Source organism: Hermetia illucens, chromosome 2 (genome assembly GCF_905115235.1).
Source record: "Hermetia illucens chromosome 2, iHerIll2.2.curated.20191125, whole genome shotgun sequence".
NCBI lineage: Eukaryota > Metazoa > Arthropoda > Insecta > Diptera > Stratiomyidae > Hermetia > Hermetia illucens.
In genome coordinates, this window is record NC_051850.1 from 100312810 (window position 1) to 100325973 (window position 13164).

Consider the following 13164-nt stretch of genomic DNA (forward strand, 5'->3'; position numbering starts at 1 on the left):
TGCGGAATGGCTTAGGATCATAATCTCTAAATTGCCAGCCTCGAAAGGATCAAACTCCTAACGATCGAGGTAGATGACCGATCCCTGGACATCAAACGTCAAAGCTGCCCCATCAAATATAGATTTGGCAATATATCTGTGCGTTTGCACAAGAGGAAAGATAGTTCAGGGGAGACATCGGGTAAGAAACCTACTAAGGGCCCGAAAGAATCTCGGAGGATATATTGGCTGAAGCGACAGAATTAAGCAGGGGAGTAAATCTGCTGCCCAGTGAGGAGCAGGGGCTCAAGGTGGACAACGATATGAAGGAAAAAGCCGAAGGAGGAGCGTGATACTCGGACTTGATGATCGCTGTGCGTATCTTCCCCGCTCATCTGCCACTGGAGGTCTTTAGATAATGTTCCGGTAACGAACTAGCTCTCGTCTCCGAAAAGTATTGAAGCCGCCCTGTCTGTCTGTCACCCCGATTTGCTCGAAAATGGCTGAACCTATTGTCGCGAAATTTGGTGAAAAGGTGCGATTGATTCTGGGAATCAGTATACACCAACATCAAAAAGATGACACAAAATATAATACAGGCAAACAATTCTCCTTTGTTTTGCTCGCACGGTGACGCCTTCAAAGTTGATTTTAAGTACTTTTCTCTCCCATTTTCTGATACCTTTTAGTTTTCTCCTCCGAGGATACTGGTGCTGAATGTGACCAATACTCGGAGAATTCCCGTCTTGGTAAATTGCATAGGTGAACTAATAGGTTGCCTTACTTTTATAAGGAATAGAGTCAGACTTGTTGCATTGTGCTAATGGTTTTTTATGCTGAACACGTACAATGCTCTGTCAATCAAAGGGTAGTATGGGTCCCAGAGCGGAACGTGGATTGATACTTACCAACACCAACAGCTCGACTACCAAACCCTATCTCCAAATCCACGTGCTTATCGCTAGAAGTTCTTTCTTAATGAAAAACTGCAGACGGAGAAGGATCAAAGCGAGTCACCCGCGTCTAAAAACGGGACAAATTGTACCAACTAGTCCTCCAGGTTGGGGGTTAGATAGTTACGAAGCCACAGAAGGAGCCTCGGACAGGATGGAAATTAAAACGACGAACCCGGCAACGACAACGGAAGAACGATTTCCGCATGTTCTCATGGAACGTGCGCTCCATGTACACAGACCGAATGCTGCTCAGCAGCTAGCCGACACCCTGTCCCTATATAAGGCTGATGTAACAGCGTTGCAAAAGATGTACTGGACAGGGACCGTTTTCCTGGACTAGAGCCACCACACCATATATTATAGCGGCCATCCAGTAAACCATATGCTCGAAATAGGTTTCTTAGTCAGCCAAAAAATGAAACCTGCTGTTACTGGCTTTGAAAATATAAGCGAAAGGCTATGCCCTCTGTGTTTGCGAGGCAAATATAGAAATATAAGCCTCATAAATGTTCACGTCCGTACAGAGGAGAATGCAGTGCCGGAGAATAGCCTTGATGAATGTCCGAACATATCGAGGGACCAATATAGACTCGAATCACTATCTCGTTGGCATAGTGCTCCGGGATCGAATTACAACACCACCTACAATTCCCTCTGACAATCAGGTGAGAGTAAATACATTACATTAAAAGGGATATATCAGGCAGTGCAGCAATTATAGAGGGATCACGTTGCTGAGTACTATCTATAAGATATTCTCCGCTATCTTGCTAGGCCGGATAGCCCCCTACGCCCAGAACATCATTGGCCCATACCAAAGAGGCTTCACTCCAGGCAAATCAGCAACAGATCAAGTTTTCCCTTTGCGGCAAGCAATGGAAACACTGTTGGAATATGGACATTAGTTACACCATTTTTTCATCGACTTTAAGGCCGCCTATGATAGCATAGCCAAGATAAAACTGTATACGGCCGTGGGGGAATTTGGTATCCCAATGAAATTGATAAAACTGACTAGGCTGACCCTGACCAACGCACGAGGCCAGATAAAAGCAGCAGGATCACTCTCGAGACCATTCGACATCAACAATGATATGAACATTATGGGATGAACAACCCGAGATGTACAGTCTACCTTCATCCATATCGAGCGGGAGGCGCGAAATCTCGCGCTGCACATTAATGAAGGCAAGACGAAGTACATCGTGGCAACGTCAGGACAAAAACCAAAAAGCGAACAACATCGAATCGCACTGGTCAAACAAAAACAATAAAAATAGGAGTCTACAACCGTGAGACCGTTAAAAATTTCTATCTAGGGTCGAATATCACAACGGATAGCAACTAAGAAATCCGCGCACGGTTGTTGGCCAACAGAGCCTATTTCAGCTTACAAAAACTGTTTCGCTCGAGACGTCTCGCCATATGTTAAGATCAAAGCTCTTACTGTACAAAACAACGATGTTGCCAGTCCTTATGTATTTCTCAGAAACCTGGGTTCTTAACAAAAAAAGAGGATGGACGATTCCATAGCCTACATAACGACGAAATCTATGAGCGATATCACGACCGTCTGGTTGTGGATAAAATCCGGCTCAATAGGTTGCGGTGGGGATCACCTAATCCGTATGGATGAGGATAATTCAGCCCGAAAATTCCATAAGAGCAATATCTATGGTAGAAAAAGTAGAAGAGGCAGACCCTGCCTGAGATGGAGCGATGGCATAGGTCAGGACGCCAGACAGCTTTTAGGGATATCGAATTCGTGGAGCTCGGCGCAAAACCAGGGTGTCTGGAGTTCCTTATTAAGGCAGGTCTAGACCGTGTACCATACGCCCTTGATGATGACGTACAATGCTCGGAGAATTCCCGTTTTAAAAAATGCATAGGTGAACTTCATTATGGCATTACGTACAATAGTTTTTCGTAGTAGAACCTCAGAACTGAATTCGATTAGCGCTCGTATTGTCGTGTATCTAAGGAAAAGTAAGTAATATCCTCATTGGAAATTATTTTATAATTATCTCTTAGTTTCCTTGGAAGCATGTAACTTTTTATAAAGTTTGTGCATTTCGCGAGTGCTCAGACCCTTTGTTAGATAGTGTGTATCCATGCACTTCTACTTATTCTCTTCTCATATAATACTTATGATATACCATATGAATACGTCATAAAAAATAAAATCATAATAAAAATTGTACCGCATGTACCGCTCGCTGTTGCTTATATTCGGAGTGGCTGTTTAATCCGTCTTAGAGAGAGGAAAATTGTATGGTACACCTGAAGGCAATATTTTATGAACTAACGGAAGGTGTTTTGCGAAAAAAGTGAGTCGTGACAAGTATGTGAATAAGTGCAAAATAAACGCAGCTGGATCCTTAAAGCGGCTAATGCTCCGTAACACCCCCCTCCCCCTTCGACGGTCGGTTTCCGTTGACAAATTTCCTTCCAGATATCTGACAAGGAGGGTAATCTGCCTCCCTCCCTCCATTCCTTTTGCGAAAAGAATACGGTGTAGATCTCATTTCCACTCCACTAAAATCTCTTGTAGCATTAGATGCCAAAGTAGCTAGTTAGTTTCTAACTACTGAGGCGCTGCGTTCGCTGGATATCGACAGTCGGGAACCCGCTTGCCTACTCCCAAGAAACGCCGGTATTGAAGTTCCGACGCCCCGCATCGTAAAAAACTTCCTTTCTCATCCTCCATATTTGGTTTGATTTCTGGTTGTCCTTCCCATAGCCAATTTTTATCCAAGGGTGGGCGTTTGCCTCCCAACTACCCGGCCTACCTCTAATCATTCCCATGCACGCGCATCTCTGATGCGTGCATGTGCATACCCACAACGCATCCACCGCACCGCAATCCGCATGAAGGAACGCGACTAATGAGAAATTTGATAACTCCACACAGGCAGTATGTGGTAATCATCATCATCATCATCATCAACGGCGCAACAACCGGTATCCGGTCTAGGCATGCCTTAATAAGTAACTACAGACATCCCGGTTTTGCGCCGAGGTCCACCAATTCGATATTCCTAAAAGCTGTCTGGCGTCCTGACCTACGCCATCGCTCTATTTTAGGCAGGGTCTGTCTCGTCTTCTTTTTCTACCATAGATATTGCCCTTATAGACTTTCCGGGTGGGATCATCCTCATCCATACGGATTAAGTGACCCACCATAACCTATTGAGCCGGATTTTATCCACAACCTTACGGTCATGATATCGCTCATAGATTTCGTGATTGTGTAGGATACGGAATCGTCAATCCTCATGTAGGGGGCAAAAAATTCTTTGGAGGATTCTTCTCTCGAACGCGACCAAAAGTTTCCAATTCTTCTTGCTAAGAACCCAACATTTGTCCGTCGTCTTCAGTTGGCGGGACATCCAACTCGCCGATGTTCCGGTTGTTCAGTAGCTCATCAAAGTACTCAACCCATCGCTCCAAAATGCCTATTCTGTCGGAAATTAGATTTCCCTCTTTGTCGCGGCAGGATGAGCATCGAGGTATATAAGGCTTCATCCTGCTGATTTGTTGGTAAAACTTGCGCGCCTGGTGCGGTTGCTCCCTGTACTTTTCGAGTTCATAGACTTGTTGGTTCTCCCCACCTTTTTCCGTCTGTGAAGTCGCTTCTCCGCTCGACGGAGTTCGTGATAAGTCTCTGCGCTTGCCCGCGTTCTTTGATAATGCAGCATTACTCGGTATGCGGCATTCTCCCGTTCCATTGCTAGCTTACATTCATACGGTAATAAACAATGTTATTTAGGATGAGCACAATATTTATGTCTTTACCATATGTATGTACAGCTTGGAGTGTGACAATGAATGAATGTGTGTAACAAGATGAAACGTGCATAGAGGATTCCTCAAATAAGCCGAACACAAAACGTTTATACCCGAAGCGTCCAGCTTCCGGTATCCCCACTTGCTGTCGCGAGAGATCAGGTAGAATTTGGCATCATGGAGTGACTCCCAATTTACTTTATTTATCTTTTTCCCTGATCTCAGTATTTTATTATTGTAATGAATTCCTCACAATAAGTTTTCAGAATATCTCTGCCTTATTCGTAATAATCATTTGGTCACTCCCACTTAACCATGATCACTACAAAATAAATTTCCCACACGTTTCTATGCAATATAAATAAAATCAATCTTTCTGTGCATCAATACTTTTCATATATATTTTCTGTTTTCAATACATCATTTAATACAGTTCCATTTTTTTTTTATTTATTTTCAATTGCAATTTTTTACATAATTTCTTCTGAATAATCATTACTTTTATTATACAATGATATAAAACAGCCATAGGGTTTGTAGTATTATTATGTCTCTTTGGTTTCCATCCTCAATTTAAATCCTAAAACACACATACGATAAAGGTACAAAGATTTATTTGTTTGAAGTTAAATAATTAACACTATCTTGCATATATGTATGTATGTATTTGTATTATTGTATATACGTTCTATTGCAAATGAGTTGAAGGTGATGTAAATTATTTAATATCATTTTATATTAGGAATTATTACGCGAACATGTAATATTCATTTGTTCATATTTTTGCAATACTTGCTGATAACGACTAGCACGCCCAATAACTATAGTTCTAGAAAGGATTTAAATAAATGTGCACTGAAATGAGCTACAAAAACTGAGTAGAACGGTTGTTTTCTAAAATCCTTGGTTTCAATATATTTAAATATGAATTTGTGACGCCTACTCTACTATTCAATGCTGATCTTGACTATTCTGATTTCTGATATATAAAAGAAAATGCCTGATACTTGTTTATACTGTTTGGGTGAATTTTTGAATAACCTCTTAATACATTTGGGTAGAATGTATTGAGGATACCAAAGCAAAGATGATATAAAAAATTGCACGCTCAATAATTTTATAATATTGCATTGAATGGCCTTGTTATGAAAGTTCATGCAGGTTCGTTTTTAGTGAAATACTACTTATATATCACGTAACCTGAATAGAGGCTGATTGTGTAACATAAAAATAAAACTACTTTTCGGTTTTTGAATTGAGGCTCCTCGAATCAAAAAAGGCTCAAACCAACTGAAGAAGAAGGACCTCAAATTATTTACAGTTATTTAATGGCAACTCAGACTAAATATTTTTCAGGCCATTCGTCGTCCATTCTTTTTGTTTTGGGTGTTGTCCTAATTTATATCAAATTCTATGAATACTAATACCAGTCAGCTTACAAGTCCAATGTCCTTCAAAAGTTACAAATCTCACACAAACAAACTCTGCAAAATCCAGTCCTGCTACGAATAGCGTACTAATTATTTTCCCTTAAAAGTTAATAGCAATCATTTATAACGTCAATATAACTCTTTTTAGCCAATTTATATATTTTACTTTTTTAATTTGTTCATTGTAACATGATTTACTTATGCGCATTATCTTGAGAATATGTCACTTTGCAACACTAAAGAACATTTAAATATTTAATTTGGACATCAATAGAACGTTGACATTTCTTTGAAACGAACATGGCTTGCAAGAAAATAATATTTTCGATTAACTGGCAACCTACCTTGGGCTTCGTGTTTGAAAAGTGTTTTTAAGTCCATTAGACGTTTGAGTTTTATTTATCGTAAAATGTTTTTAATCAATGTGGAGTCGATTTGGAGTGAATTACTTTCATATCGTTTATTTATTGACCATAGTTTTGTATGCTGAGTACAATACAAGCTACTTTCTAGATTTTTAATTACTTTTATCCATATTGCATATAAATTTTAATATAAAAATATTTCAATTACTTCATAGTAGTTTTGTTCCTTTGTGTTTATATCGTGTGTTTTTTGTTTTTATATAAAATCCTACTTCACTATAAACTGAAAAACGTACAGCTTTTATTGTTAAATTTGCATGTATTGTATCTATTTTGATAATATGACCTCATAATGTATAGTCCAAGGAAAAATTATGCGTTTGTGCTTTCAAATAGTTTCTGTTTTGTATTAAATGTTTATATTACAACTGCCTTATAGTATTACTTACTACGAAAAAATATTTACAACAACGGCTTCTCTGCTCTAAAGTTTTACAGACTCTAAAAATATGTACAATTTGGAAATCATTCAAAGATTTTTTGAAAAAATCGAAGGACAAAGTAAGAGGTGGAAAATAAATTTGAAAATTATATTTTTTACTTTGGACGGCTTGCAATTTTCGTTTTGTCAATATAATTGTAATGGTAAAACTAGAGACAAAGTTGAGATATCTTGCATGTTTGCGGTGATAAATAATAGATAGATGGTTGTAGCTGTGTTCGACGGACAAAACAATAGTAACATTCACGCAAAAAATTAGTGACAAACATGTTAATTTAAACCTCGCTGCTTAGGTAAAGCTTAACGGAAATTGGTCTGTATTCAGTTCATACTCTGGCAGGACGCGTTATACGTTTAAGTGAACCAACAGATCATTGAATTAATTGCTGACAAGATTCCTAGTTTTGCTGGTAATTTTGTATCCGGTAGTTCAGTTTTTGTGTAATTCTTTCTCAGTGGAAGTTTTCTTTTTTTCTTTCTAATTAATTTTCCTCGCATTGTGTTCACCAGACTGTATGTTGTTGTACAAAATCGTGATGGGATGATATGAAAGCCGTTCATCTCCGCAGATCATGTGTCTCACCCTCTTGCAGAAAATCATCCAGGGGTTATTCCCCCAGCAACAGGAGAGCACCGACACATTCCAACCACATCTCAATGTGGCGGCAGTTCCGCCAGTCCCCAGAGACGAGCTGTCGGATATCTGCGGTAGAATAGGAGACAATAAAGCGCCGGGCCTGGACGGAGTACCGAATAAGGCCCTTAGGCTTCCCATGAAATCCAGACCGGACATGTTTGCTGCCTAAGCCAGGTGAACCATCGTCATACCGACCCATATGTCTTTTGGACACTGTGGGGAAAATGTTAGAGCGGGTAATCTATAATAGATTACTGCCGGTTGTTGAGAGCCAAGGCGGCGTTTCAGATCGTATAGGTTCCGTAAAGCCAGATCAACCATTGATGTCATCAAATTGGTAACCAGCTTGGTCGAATATGCAGTTCACAGAAAGGGTAAGTAAATGTTGTGTGGTAGTAACCCTGGATGTGAAAAATACATTCAATTCGGCCAATTGGAATCTAATACGGAAATCTTTAGCGAAGGTTGGTATTCGAGCCTATCCCGCTGCTATCATCGACAGTTATTTAACTGAAAGGAGGCTCTCATATGACACTGATGACAAATCCCAGGAGAACGTTGTTTCCGCAGGTTTCTCGCAGGGCTCCGTATTGGACCCACTACTGTGGAACATCATGTACAACGATGTACTTAATCTTCCTTTTCCGAGAGGAGCCACAATGGTGGGTTACACTGACGACATAGCGCTGGTGGTTGTCGCAAAGCATCTCGAAGATGCTGAGTTATACTCAAGCGAGACAATCAGCGCTGTTAAAAGTTGGCTAAAGAGCTCTGGATTAACACTAGGGGAGGAAAAAACAGAAGCGGTCCTCATCACTAAGCGCCGAAAGAGAAATTACACCTGTATTAGAATCGTTAATCATATCATCACTTCCAAGCCGACCATCAAATACTTGGGGGTAGTGATAGACAGTAAGCTTAGCTATAAACAGCATGTGCGGTATGTTTGCGACAAATCATCAACTGCAAGCATGGCCCTGGCAAAGATGATACCGAACGTGGGAGGGCCACGGCATACCTCTAGGTTGCCGTGGTTACCTCGATCATGCTTTATGCAACCCCAGTTTGGAGGGAAGCGTTACGGATGTCAGGGAACGCTACCAAACTGAGTTTAGTCTACAGGAGGACAGCCCTGAGGCTATGCTCTGCTTTCAGGACTGTCTGAGACGATGCAGCATTCATCATCTCTGGAATGATGCCGATTGGCATCGTGGCAGATGAGATGGCGAATATATACAATGCGAAGCCAACCTTTCCTCATCGCAGACAAAGAAGACTGAGAGGGAGAGATCCATAACTAGATGGGAAGAGCGGTGGGAACGCTCAGGAAAGGGTTGGTGGACTCACAGACTCATTCCTGCCATCAAGGAGTGGTTGGAGAGATGACACGGTGAGATTAATTATAATCTCACCCAGTTTCTCACGGGGCATGGAGGATATCTCCAATACTTTCAGAGGTTTAAATTGGAGACCTCACCCGACTGTCCAAATTGCGATGGAGTACCAGAGGACCCAGAACATGTATTCTTCCACTGTCCAAGAATTGTGGAAGAAAGGAGGAATCTAGGGGAGACTCTAGGGGAGGGGCTGGTACCAGAAAATCTGGTGCCGAAAATGCTTGCAAATCAAGAGAATTGAGATGCAGTCAACTCCATGATCGCATCTATCCAAAATAAACTGTGAAAAGCTGAGGAGAGGAGAAAAGCGCGGTCGAGTACGCCGCGTATAGAAGAAAGGCGACTAAGCTAGAGTGAGCTCACTCCGACCCATGATGTAATACCTTATGTTGTTTCCGCGAGGCAGGGATCATAAACGGCGCATCATAGCGCTAATTCCGCCACGCAAGTCAGCCACTTAAACCAACTAACCAGCAACAGAAAACGGTTAGAATTTTGTTAAGAGTAAACTTTTCTCTGATGAGCACTTTAAGAAGTGACAAAAGGACTTCATCATGATTCTCAAAGGTAATTTATCTGAGATATTCAACTGTAGGGGGCATCCTCAAAATGCAGATATTGAGAAACCCACGAAAAATCAAAAATATGAAGCTGCGAATTGGACAAGCCAAATAAGCAATCGCGGATAATACAACAATAATATCATTAGGATGGCGTGCATATGCACTGCGGCAACAGGTGCCCAATTAAGCACTATTAGATGTAGATCAGACGTGTCTCTTTGTACAGATCAGGGGACACTCGGCGAAATCTCGCCCACCCATGGGCAAAAACTAACTCTACACAAATATCCAGAAAGAATGAACCAAATACTGAAGAGGTGAAATTGTTGGGGGGCAGAGCTTTGGAAACCCAGTACGGCGGTTTTTGGGAAAAGGCAAGCGGGCACCCGACGTCGACATTCAGCCATCGTAGCGCCTCGATAATAAGGAATCTTGCTACTGTGCCATCTAATAATACAAGAAATAGAAGTGGAGTGTAAATTAAGTACACACCAGATCCTTTTAGTAAGAACCCCAAGCTTGAAAGTCACCACTGTAGGGTAGTAAAGATTCATCACGTGAATAAGAAAGGAATGCGGATAGTCTCCACATTGAAACAACTGTTTTTGCTACAAAGCGTAAGAGCAGCTGGAGCAGCATTTCTTTCACTTAGGGAACGTATAAGTGAACTGGGGGAGTTTATTCAGGAGAGGCTGAATATCCACCAAAACATCCTCGTTTGGATAAGAGGCATTAAGCCGACCGATAAAACGAGCAAACTAAGTAGGGAACCCAGGGGCCAGTAAACCCTTGAGATCCTAGCAAGTTGCGAAGAAGGAAACGGCCTCCTTACCGAAGAAAGTTGATCCGAAAATAGGTCATTTCTTGACTGTGACCTCAGCGCCAATAATAGTAGCAGAAATCAATACTCAACAGTGGATAACAGCAAAAGAAAGGAAAAGGGCAGGTAAAAATCCGTCCGAAGGTAATAATTATTTCCATGAGAGGATTTTGTCCCGTTCAAATTTCCGTCGAAAGGTAAAGAGCGCTATAAAAAGGATCAGGAGAGCATAGGAAGATGAAAAGCGCAGAAAGTGCGGTGGAAAGAGTCAACTCATCAAGGCTTGCACCACAAATTTACGATGCAGGTTGTGCAAGAAGGGAAAGGAATGAGCGGCCGCAGACAGAAACACATGTCTTGCATTTAGGAAGGAACGCACTCGGAAATGAGGTTGATACAAATCAACCTGCTTTCCCTAAGGGTTCGAGTGTCTAATATAGGCGTTGCGGCAACGTGAAATTATGGTAGCACGACCTGGGGAGGAGAAATACATCTGGTAACATCGAGATATAGGTATGCGCGAGACAAGTCAAACAAGAAACAAAGGCATTTCCGCGACCCGTTTTTGTCATTGTAAAAATCAACGACGTCCATATCTACCGCTGTTACACTCCTTCTAGTGCAACAATAGCACATGTAAGAAGATAGCCCCAAATTAATTTCTGGCAAATTTAACGTGTGGGTCTTGGAATGAGAAACCGAGTGACAAATACCAGCGGCAATATCCTCGTCGAAAGTTTTGCGTGAACATTGCACTAGCCAACATTAGATGTGACTTTCCGAAGTGGAGGATTAGGTTTAATAGTCGATTTGCCACACCTTCTTGGTGAAAAGGATAGTCTGAAGAAGGTGGGGTGCGGCCATCATAAAGCGGCCCACTGATAGTAGAAAAGCCGGGATAGGCTGACCTGATGAGACTTTCAAGGAATAGAGTTTCTTTGGAGCCTTAAAAAGAGGTCACCGCCTGAAAGGAAAAGTGACTGCGTTTGAACCGCAGCGAAAAACCGAATTACTGGCGGAACCACGAAATTTCGATATTAAGATAACCGTGTCTACGAGTGGGGAAACTTCGTAAAAGAGCAGGGGTGCAAGCCGGAGCACATCGGGATCTCCAAAGTAACCTCAATGCAACTATATGAACAATCGAACAGGCTACAGGCAGCTGTGTCTCGATACCAATTCGAGCCCGTGCGGCGCTACCTACAAAGTTGTAATGAACAAGATGTCACCTTTATCAACGGCGGTCTAGGCCTGCCTTAATAAGGAACTCCAGATATCCCGATTTTGCGCCGAGGTCCACCAATTCGATATCCCTAAAAACTGTCTGGCGTCCAGGACTACGCCATCGTTCCACCTTAGGCAGGGTCTGCCTCGTTTTCTTTTTCTACCATAGATGTTGTCCTTATAGATTTTCCGGGCTGGATCATCCTCATCCATACAGATTAAGTAACCCACCCACCGCAACTTATTAAACCGGATTTTATCCATAACCTTACGGTCATGAACAAGATATATGAGTAGAAAGATATTGAAGATGAACAGGTTCCGAGCTTGGACAGAATTCCAAACAAACATTAAAATCGTACTTGGTGAAAAAAATGTTTCCCACTCGGTGGAAAAGACAGAAGTTGGTTCTGTTACCGAGAACCATCTGGCCTGGCCTCCCCTGCTTGTCTTTTAGATACTTCTGGAAACATGTTATATGTGCGCAGTGATGGCAATAAACATTAGGGATGCCTTTAATTCTGTCAACGGGGGTTAGGCCAAGGAGACCTTAGCTAAACTGGGTGTCCCTGGTTACTAGCTCGGTTATTCAAGAGTCATCTCCCGAAAAGGCTTCTCTGACGACGAAGAAGATTCCATATTGGATAATGTATGATGGAGTGCTTAGCCTCCACGCACGAGAGGCGGCAACGTTTATTTTTTAGAAGACCTGACAGTAGTGGTAACTGTCAAGCAATTCGAAGACATTATGAAAGTGAAACTATTCACGCCATCAAACCACTGTTACAAATAGTGAAACTAGACCTGAATGACGGAAGAGAAAACAGAGGCGGTTGTTACCAGTCGCAAAAAACAATGCCTCTAAAATTTCAATTGGTAATCACGAGACCGATTCAAAATCGATTATTAGATATCTGGGGGTAACGATCAATATTTAATTGAGCTTCAAATGGCACTTGGATTTGCACAGGAGAAGGCAGCAAAGGCTACTTCATCCTTAGCAAAAATCAAGGTATAGTCACCGGCCTCTTATAGCAGGGGTGGCGAAATTCATCTCACTATATGTGGCCTCTGTCTGGGCGGGAGTTTTGGGCACCCCTGTGAACCGGAAGAGACTATACTGACAAATCGTACTGAGGATGTGGAGCACAAATAGGACAACTTTGGATGAAACAGTTGGTACCATGGCGGAAATGATCCTTTAGATCTTCTAGTGAATGAAGCGTACTCTCTCTGCCATAAAAGGAGAGGAAATCCATCCGGGGTGGCTGTGGACTTATAAAAACTCGCTAGCAAGGAGCTACACAGGTGGTTGAGCCTATATACTGATTCTATGTATTGTGAGATAGATCGAGCGAAAACACCAAGAACTGATTTACCACCTGACGCAGTTCCCTAAGAGAGCATTATGTTAGTTATCTGCGAAAAAGTAATAAGCCAAAAAGTGTCCGTACCCCGCAAAATATCACTATTGTGAAGCAGAGTGTGAAAGATGATCGGAAACA